Source organism: Mandrillus leucophaeus, unplaced genomic scaffold (genome assembly GCF_000951045.1).
Source record: "Mandrillus leucophaeus isolate KB7577 unplaced genomic scaffold, Mleu.le_1.0 Scaffold167, whole genome shotgun sequence".
In the NCBI taxonomy this organism is placed as follows: domain Eukaryota; kingdom Metazoa; phylum Chordata; class Mammalia; order Primates; family Cercopithecidae; genus Mandrillus; species Mandrillus leucophaeus.
Genome location: NW_012101665.1, coordinates 986,115 through 996,059, shown reverse-complemented (window position 1 = coordinate 996,059; position 9,945 = coordinate 986,115). Strand labels below are relative to the sequence as shown.

Here is a 9,945-nt window from a genome sequence, read left to right as displayed (position 1 = left end):
AATCTTAAAAGGAAAAATAAGACTGAAGGAGGTGACAAAATGTGTGCTATGTCTTCCTTGAAGGGCAGAGAAGAGAGAGGAATTATTATTTTTTTTATTATTAAGAACAGGGTATACTGAAAAACACTGGAGTATAGAGGGCAGGTGGCAAGCGGTGAGGTTGGTCATGATGAATAGCCCTCAATGTCACCCTAAGGAATTTGAGGTTTCACCGAGGAAAGGATGGAGTACAGGCTGTATTCTGAATCAGATAATTCCTTTCCTGGTCTGTTATTGGGAAAAGGTGGTTGTTGGGCACTGAAACGGTCAAAGCCGATGGCAGGATAATCCGGTAGGGGGAAATGGTTGTCTGACAAAAATTGTTCCGGCTACTAATTGGTCCACTAAAACAATACGGTGACCGATGCCTCACGGCCTCTTCAAGCTAACAGGACTCTAGTCGGAGTCCGCCTACTGGCCACCGTCAGTGCCCATTAGCGCCCGGCCGCCGTGTCACAGAGAGCAGGACGCACCGGGGAGGGAGCTGCCTGCGACGTCGCGAGATTTCTCGTGAGTGGCGCTTGGACAGAGCGTCTGGTCGCCCAGCAACCGCCGCTGGTCTGCGTAGAGACCCGGCGCTGGCGAAACCTACCAAACCGGAGTTACCGACCCGACTGTCCCGCGAGCGGTGAGCTGCCCGCGGGGAATAAGCGTGGGGACCGAGGAAATCCTAGAACCATGTTTCTCAAACTTGCCTGCCAGTAAGACTTTCTGGGACATTTGTTAAAATGCAGATCCTTGGGCCCTATCTTTAGACATATAGAATTTCCAGAAAAAATGGTCTGGAAGTCTGTTTTTAACAAATGGTTACCTGGCAAGATTGGGAAACAGCTCTAGAGGAGGGAGTCACAGGTGAAGGGGTGGTCGCGGGGCTGAGGAAGCAGCCCGGTGGGCGTGGAGCTGAGTTTGAAAGGGTTTTGAAAAGCCTAAGGGCTGGAGCCAGTGATTTAGAGCATCTGGAAGCCACTGAACCTGTGGCCTAAGTGGAAGTACAGATATTAACAGAATTCAGAAAACGTTGTCCACTGCCTCTAGCCTGTGGGAATTCCAGCAGATGAAAGACAAGGGGTTCGTTAAAATGGATTCCACCCATGTAAGAAACCTACACAGGTACCCCCCGAACCGAAAAGGTGGAAAACAACAATAACAACAACAGGAACAAACAAAAAAACAAACAACAACAACAACAAAAAGCTAACAATAAAATGGATTCCTAGAGCCTGTAAAGAAGCTCTAAGCCGTTCCCACCGGTGGCCTGGGAGAGAGAGATCTAGCAAGAGGAGTCCCAAAGTAACAAGAGATACCTAGAGGGTGGAAAGTAGGCAAAAGCAGTTTCTCAAACTTTAGAACACAATTAATCTCTTTTAAAAGAAAACCAAAGACACTTCACAAGTGCTGACATTATTTTTATTATAATGTTCTAAAATGTATCCAAATCCACTCTAGGTTCAGTTTAAACTCCTGAAGCTTTTAATTTTCTAAAAACAATAAAACTACCAGTACAGTTTAAATTAATATTGTTTTTAACAAGATGAATGGTGGTGTTTTGATGAAACTAAATTCTCTCTTATGGACTGCTACAGTGCAAATTCTTTTGAGTTAACAGTCTATTATTTTGGGTTGTGGGTTGATTCAGTTCTCTCCTTTTCCATATTCAAGCTAGAAAATTTTCCTATAGCTTACTGATGAGGTCCATTGACCTTCCCTTGGTTTAGTAAATACTTCACTTACATACAAAATTTGCCTCTGTCCTTTTCCAAAATTATCTAAGGTCATTAATTTTTAATCTATGTGAACACCAATTTATACACTGAAATCTACAGACAGAATCCATTTCTAAAGTGAAAGTATTAAGAATATGTCATTTCAAAATATGCTGCTCTGGCATATTGACTATATTTAGTTAAAAGCACTTGAAAAATGACTGGGCATAGTGGCTCACACCTGTAATCGTAGCACTTTGGGAGACTGAGGCGGGCGGATCACTTGAGATCAGGAGTTCCAGACCAGCCTGGCCAACATGGCGAAACCCTGTCTCTACTAAAAATACAAAAATTAGCCAGGTGTGGTAGTGCATGCCTGTAATCCCAGCTGCTTGAGAGACTGAGGCAGGAGAATCGCTTGAACCCAGGAGGCAGAGGTTGCAGTGTGCCAAAATCGCACCACTGCACTCCAGCCTGAGCAACAGACCAAGACTCCATCTCAGGAAAAAATAAAGAAAAGCACTTGAAAAATGACAGGTAGGCCAGGCGCGGTGGCTCAAGCCTGTAATCCCAGCACTTTGGGAGGCCAAGACGGGCGGATCACGAGGTCAGGAGATCGAGACCATCCTGGCTAACACAGTGAAACCCCGTCTCTACTAAAAAATACAAAAAACTAGCCGGGCGAGGTGGTGGGCGCCTATAGTCCCAGCTAAACCCGGGAGGCGGAGCTTGCAGTGAGCTGAGATCCGGCCACTGCAGTCCAGCCTGGGCGACAGAGTGAGACTCCGTCTCAAAAAAAAAAAAAAAGAAAAAAAGAAAAATGACAGGTAAAAGATGATTGCTCTGACTTTTATTCTGTTTTTTTGCTTTTTTGTTTTGAGACAGGGTCATGCTGTGTTTCGCAGGCTGAAGTGCAGTGGCGCAATCACAGCTCACCACAGCCTTGACTTCCCAGGCTCAAGCAATCCTCCTCCCTCAACCTCCCAAACAGCTGGGACCACAGGCATGTACCACCATGCCTGGCTCATTTATTTTTTGTAGAGACGGGGGTCTCGCCATGTTGCTCAGGCTGGTGTCGAGCTCCTGGGCTCAAGCAATCCTCCTGCCTCAGCCTCCCAAAGTGCTGGGACTACAGGTGTGAGCCACCACACCCTGTCTGTTCTGTTTCTTAAAAGCAGGAGAAGAAATTTTTATATGAACGATTTCCTCCCTATACTAGAAAGTATCATTCTTACCATCAAGGACTGGAAGCTGAAGCCAAGGAAAAGCTGTATAAACAAACGTTTTTACAAGAACCCTTCACCAATCAACTACCCTAGCCCTAACCCAAGCTCCTTTACCTTGTCACATTTTCTTTTTTATTTTTTTTGAGACGGAGTTTCCCTCTTGTTGCCCAGGCTGGAGTGCAATGGCACAATCTTGGCTCACCACAACCTCTGCCTCCCGGGTGCAAGCGATTCTTCTGCCTCAGCCTCCCGAGTAGCTGGGATTACAGGCATATGCCACCATGCCTGGCTAAGTTTTTTGTATATTTAGTAGAGACGGGGTTTCATCATATCGGTCAGGCTGGTCTCAAATTCCTGACCTCAGGTGATCCACCCACCTCAGCGTCCCAAAGTGCTGGGATTACAATCATGAGCCACCGTGCCCGGCCACATTTTCACAATTTACTATGCTCTTAATTTTTTCTTTTCTTTTCTTTTTTTTTTTTTTTGAGACAGAGTCTCACTCTGTTGCCCAGGCTGGAGTGTAGTGGTGCGATCTGGGCTCACTGCCACCTCTACCTCCCAGGTTCAAGCGATTCTCCTGCCTCAGCCTCCTGAGTAGCTGGGATTATAGGCATGTGCCACCACAACCAGCTAATTTTTGTATTTTTAGTAGAGATGGGGTGTCACCATGTTGTCCAGGCTGGTCTCGAACTCCTGACCTCAAGTGATCTGCCCACTTCGGCCTCCCAAAGTGCTGGGATTACAGGCATGAGCCACTGCACCTGGCCTACTATCCTTTTTCTAACTTAGTATGCAAGTATACAACTCTGCGTATTTGAGTCGTCATTTCTTATGAAGGTTCCCATGCTACATTAAACTTGTATTAACTAAATTTGCTTGCTTTTCTCCTCTTGATCTGCTATATGTCAATTTAATTATTAGGCTCAGCCACAAAACAAACAAACAAACAAAAAACCCTAAAATGGAAGAGGTAAAATTTTGCCTTCCCTACAATAGCATGGCCATTCATGAGGTTTCGGGTGATCCAAATTTTCTCTGTTTTAGCCAAAGTTAGAAAACAGAGCCTGAAGTAAAAACTCATGTGATAGGCTGGGCATGATGGCTTACACCTGTAATCCCAGCACTTTGAAAAGCCAAAGCAGGAGGATCACTTGAACCCAGAAGTTTGAGACCAGCCTGGGCAACATAATAAGACCCTGTCTGTAAAAAAAGAAAAGAAATATCTTCTTATTAAGCTTAGATGAAAAAATTCCTGGCAAGGCATGGTGGCTCATGCCTATAATCTTGGCACTTTGGGAGGCCGAGGTGGGAGGATTGCTTGAGGCCACGTGTTTGAGACCAGCCTGGGCAACATAGTAAGACCCTGTCTCTACAAAAATAAAAAAATAACAAATAAAAAATTAGCTGAGCATGGTGTTATACACCTATAGTCCCAGCTGCTCAGGAGGCTGAGGTGGGAGAAACACGTAAGCCCAGGAGTTTGACACTGCATTGAGCTATAATCACACCACTGCACTCAAGCCTTGGCAAGAGTAAACCCCTATCTGTACAAAATAATAATAATAATAATAAAATCCTAAATAAAACATTAGCAAACTTAATTTACATATATATGTTATTCTGACTAAGTTTGGTTTATCCCTGGAATGCAAAAAGATTTAACATTAGAAGTCTACCAGCCTGGGTAACATGGTACAACCCTGTCTCTACAAAAAATACAAAAATTAGGCCGGGTGCGGTGGCTCACGCCTGTAATCCCAGCACTTTGGGAGACTGAGGCGGGCAGATCACAAGGTCAGGAGATTGAGACCATCCTGGCTAACACGGTGAAACCCCATCCCTACTAAAACAATACAAAAAAATTAGCTGGGCGTGGTGACAGGCGCCTGTAGTCCCAGCTACTCAGGAGGCTGAGGCAGGAGAATGGCGTGAACCCGGGAGGGGGAGCTTGCAGTGAGCCGAGATGCGCCACTGCAGTCCAGCCTGGGTGACAGAACAAGACTCCGTCTAAAAAAAATAAATAAAATAAAATAAGCTGGCATGGTGGCATGAGCCTGTACGGCATGAGCTACTCGGGAGACTGAGGTGGGAGGATTGCTTGAGCCCAGGAGGCAGAGGTTGCTGTGAGCCGAGATTGTGCCACTGTACTCCAGCCTGAGTAACAGAGCGAGACCCTTTCATGCACACACACATACAAAAAGAACCATTATAAGTCTATTAATGTATTTCACCACATCTCCTAGGGCAAAAGAAAAACATTTCATAACCATCAACCTTCATTCATGAGTTTAAAAAATACTTTACAAACTATGAATATAAAAGCACTTTCTTAATCTGAATATGGCTATCTTTTTTTTTTTTTTTTGAGACGGAGTCTTGGTCTGTCACCAGGCTGGAGTGCAGTGGCGCGATCTCAGCTCACTGCAACCTCCTCCTCCCGGGTTCAAGTGATTCTCCTGCCTCAGTCTCCTGAGTAGCTGGGACTACAGCGGACACCACCATGTCCAGCTAATTTTTTTGTATTTTTAGTAGAGACGGGGTTTCACCATTTTGGCCAGGATAGTCTCGATCTCTTGACCTCGTGATCTGCCCACCTCAGCCTCCCAAAGTGCTGGGATTACACGCGTAAGCCAAGGTGCCCATGCTATCTTAAAAAAAAAACAAAACTTACAGCAAATATCATACTAAAAAAAAAAAAAACTTACAGCAAATATCATACTTAGTGGTGAAATGTTGCAAGTATTTCTTTTGAGATCAGCAATAAGACAAGTGCATGTGCCCTCATCGCTTCTACTCAACCTTGTTCCTAGAGGTCCTAGCAAGTGCAATAACACAATAAAAAAAAAAAAAAAGATAAAAGGTTTGGGAAGTAGTAGACTGTTACTCATATATAATCTGATTGTCTACATGGAAAACACAAAGACTCTATAAAATAAAATTAATGTGTCCTTACCAGTGTTGCTGGATATAAAATCAGTATTTTTAAAATACTGCATTTCTATACAGTAGCTGCAAACAGAAAATATAATTTCTAAAAGAATAGCATTTGCAATATCAACAAAAATACATGATCCCAATAACTCAAAAATAAAAACTTGAGCTGGGCATGGTGGCTCATGCCTGCAATCTCAACAATTTGGGAGGCTGAGGCAGGTGGATTGCTTAAGCCCAAGAGTTTGAGATTCCCCTGGCAACTTGGCAAAACCCCATCTCTACTAAAAATACAAAAATCAGCTGAGCATGGTGGCGCAGGCTTGTAGTCCCAGCTTCTCAGAAGGCTGAGATGGGAGGATCATTTGAGACTGAGAGACGGAAACTGCAGTGAATCGAGATCAGGCCACTGTACAGAGCGAGACTCTGTCTCAAAAACAAGCAAACAAATGAAAAAACAAAACAAAACAAAAAACTTATGCATGGCCTTAAATATAAAAGAAAAATTTTTAACTACTGAAAATCACTAAATTAGCACTACCAAAATGGAGAGACTTACCATACTCATGGAAAAGAAGACTTGATATTAGAGAAATGTCAGTGCTTCATGAATTATTTATAAATTTGCAATTCCTAACAATCATGAAAGGACTTTTCATGGAATGAAAAATTGATGTTTAAATTTATATGAAAGAGTCAAGGACCAAGAATAACCCAAGTAGAGAGAAAGATTATTAATCTGTACTAATTAAGACCGTGTTGTCATGGGGATAAATATATAAGTGAATGCAAGAGAAAAGAACCATAGAAGAGAAAATACACCAAGTACTGGGATAATTGGTTCTCCATAAGGAAAAAAATATTGAATATCTCACTTCCTACACAGTAGTCAACTCTAGATAAAGACCAAAATGCATCAAGGAAAACTTTAACATGTTCAGAAGACTATAGAGGTCATTTTTTTCTGAAATTAAGGTAGGGAAGGCGTTATTTAAAAAGCCACAAAAAGCACAAAACATGAGAAAAATAATGATACATTTGACTATATTAAAAAATAAAGTTTCTGTTTTTTAGACGATACCATTAAAAGCAAACTAACAAGTGAAAAAGAGAGAAAAGACAAGCTACAGTCTGGGAAAAGACATTTGCAACACATGTTATCAATGAAATATTAGTATGTAATAGAAATGTGTGTGTGTTCTGCCAATTTCTTAGAAAAGCAGAACTCAGTAGGAAAAATGGGCAAAATATAAGAAATAGCAATTAACAGAAGAGAAACTCCACATGGCCAATAATCAGGAAAATACTCTCAGTCTCTCAATAAGTAGAGAAAGGCAAATTAAAACACAGTAATGAGATATCATTTTATACCCATCAGCTTGGCAAAAAGTTAAAGATTGCCAATATCAGGTGCCAACAATGGTGCAGGCTGCATTGTAGAGCAGTGGGAACTCTTTTACTTGCCAGTGGTAAAATTCCTTTGGAGAAAAATTTGACAGTATATACAGTAAAGTTGAAATGTCCAACCCAGAGTGGCCACTCCTAGTTTTAAACCTTAAAGAAGCTCTTGCACATGTGCTAAATGATACATACAAAATCATAAAAGCAACATTGTAAAAGTGAAAAAAAAAGGAAATACCCAAAGATCAGTCATTAGGAAAAATTAATTTCTTACAATGGAATATTGTATAGTAAATATTCTAGAGCTACACACATCAACCCACATGACTCTCACATATAAAACATAAAGCAGAAAAGAAAGCTGAAGACAGAATAATATTAACATCATTGATGACATGTAAAATTGTGAAAAACAGTACTATATATTATTTAGGTATCCATACATCTGTAGTAAAAGCATAAAAACATTAATAGTCTAAATTTTAGATAAATCCTAAATTTAAGAGAATGAAGAGGAAGAAAGGTATACAGGGGTTTCAAATGTATTTGTAATGTTTTATATTTTAAGCTGATCTGTGGGTCCATGGGTGTTATACTATTCTTATACTTTTATCATGAAATATTTTATGAAATATTTTCAAGGTAATATTAATAAGTTATTTTAATTGAATTAGATACTTTGTTCAGAATATAGTATCATATTTGAAATGTGATCTGAAAAGTCAACAATAAGCTTAAAATTTTGTTATAAAAATAATCAGATATATGCAAATTTCAAAAATCTATGAAGATTTTATAATTTTTTTCCTGCTCAGTTCTGAGGCTTAAGATTTTATAATTTTATTCTGTAGGTTGTACTTTGCATTTTGAAGAGTCTGAGAATACATTCCATATCTTCAAATATTTTATTGTGGGCAATTTACAATAACATAGCCTGGGTAATGTCAATGTGTGAGTATATAAATTTAATTTATAGTCTACTGAATTCATTTTTCCTCCTAAGCACTGATTTCATGTACAGAATATTGTACACATTGAGGTATTTGGTTGGTTAAATTCCATATACACTGGAATAATGTTTAATTTTAAACTGCGTTTTTGGTTACATTTGTAGTAAACAAATGTGAAGCACAATTGGGGAAACTGGGATATTTATCACTTAAATAGCTATACTTCCTCGGCAATTGAAAAAAAATGGGCTACCTCAAATCTATAGACAATATATGGCAATATTTTATTTACTTATTTAGAGACAGTCTCCCTCTGTCACCCAGGCTGGAGTGCAGTGGCATGATCATAGCTTACTCTAACCTGGAACTCATGAGCTCAAGTAATCTTGCCTCAGCCTCCCGAGTTGCTGGAACTACAGGCATGCATCACCGCCCCCGGCATGTTTCTCATCTTTAACAGTCTTGATATATTTCCAGTGAGACAGTTAAGATAACCTTATGTGTGAACAAACCAGTAACATCATAATAATAATAATGACAGCGAATGTTTATTGACCTATGTACCAGGTACTGTGCAGAACACTCTATAATGATTATTTCACCCATCCTCACATTATCCCTTGGAAATAGGGACCATTATTATCCTTATTTTGTAAGAAATTGAAGTAACCTGCCCAAGATGCCTAACTAGTAAGGGATGAAGCCAAAATTTGAACCAGGCAAATCTGGATTGAAAAACACTGGATTGGTCGGGCACAGTGGCTCATGCCTGTAATCCCAGCACTTTAGGAGGCTGAAGCGGGCGGATCACCTGAGGTCAGGAGTTTGAGACCAGCCTGGCCAACATGGTGAAACTCCATCTCTACTAAAAAAACAAAAATTAGTCGGGCGTGGTGGCAGGCACCTGTAATCTCAGCTACGCTGGAGGCTGAGGCAGGAGAATTGCTTGAACCCAGGAGGCGGAGGTTGCAGTGAGCCAAGATCGCACCATTGCACTCCAGCCTGGGCAACAAGAGCAAGACTTCGTCTCAAAAACAAAACAAAACAAACAAACAAACAAAAAAACCCTGGATTATGTTGCCTCTTTGTGGATTATGGTTGTACTAATAAAACATAAATTTCTAGGCCAGCTTCATTTTCAAGTATTTTGTACTATTGTCCTGTGTACTTAAGGTTTTCACACCATGTGTTCTGATTTAGGGGTTTCAGACATATGGTCTCTATGGGTACTATGGGAAAAGGAGCCAAGAGACCTGGTCCCTTTCTCAACTGTCACTAGCTTGAGTAGCTTAAGATAAATCTCTGGGACTTAGTTTCTTCACCTGTGAAATGAGAACATTGGAGGATATTCCTCGAGGGCCTTTTTGACTCCAAGAGTGAATAATAATCCTTTAAAAGATGCTCATAAGGCCGGGCGCGATGGCTCATGCCTGTAATCCCAGCACTTTGGGAGGCCGAGGTGGGTGGATCACAAGGTCAGGAGTTCAAGACCAGCCTAGCCAAGATGGTGAAACCCTGTCTCTACTAAAAATACAAAAATTAGCTGGGCATGGTGGCGGGCACCTGTAATCCCTGCTACTCGGGAGGCTGAGGCAGAGAATTGCTTGAACCCAGGAGGCAGAGGTTGCAGTGAGCCGAGATCACGCCACTGCACTCCAGACTGGGTGACACAGTGAGACTCTATCTCAAAAA

The 9,945-nt window shown here is 41.2% G+C and overlaps 1 protein-coding gene across 1 annotated transcript in view; it reads left to right on the top strand.

Moving 5' to 3' along the window:
- Window positions 1-603: 603 nt before the first annotated feature.
- The window catches only part of PPP1R42 (protein phosphatase 1, regulatory subunit 42), an 80,319-nt gene continuing 70,977 nt past the window's right edge, over window positions 604-9,945 (top strand). Inside the window, exon 1 of the mRNA XM_011976487.1 lies at window positions 604-667. The gene's annotated coding sequence lies outside the window, so the exon portion shown is untranslated. The remainder of the gene's footprint in view (window positions 668-9,945) is intronic.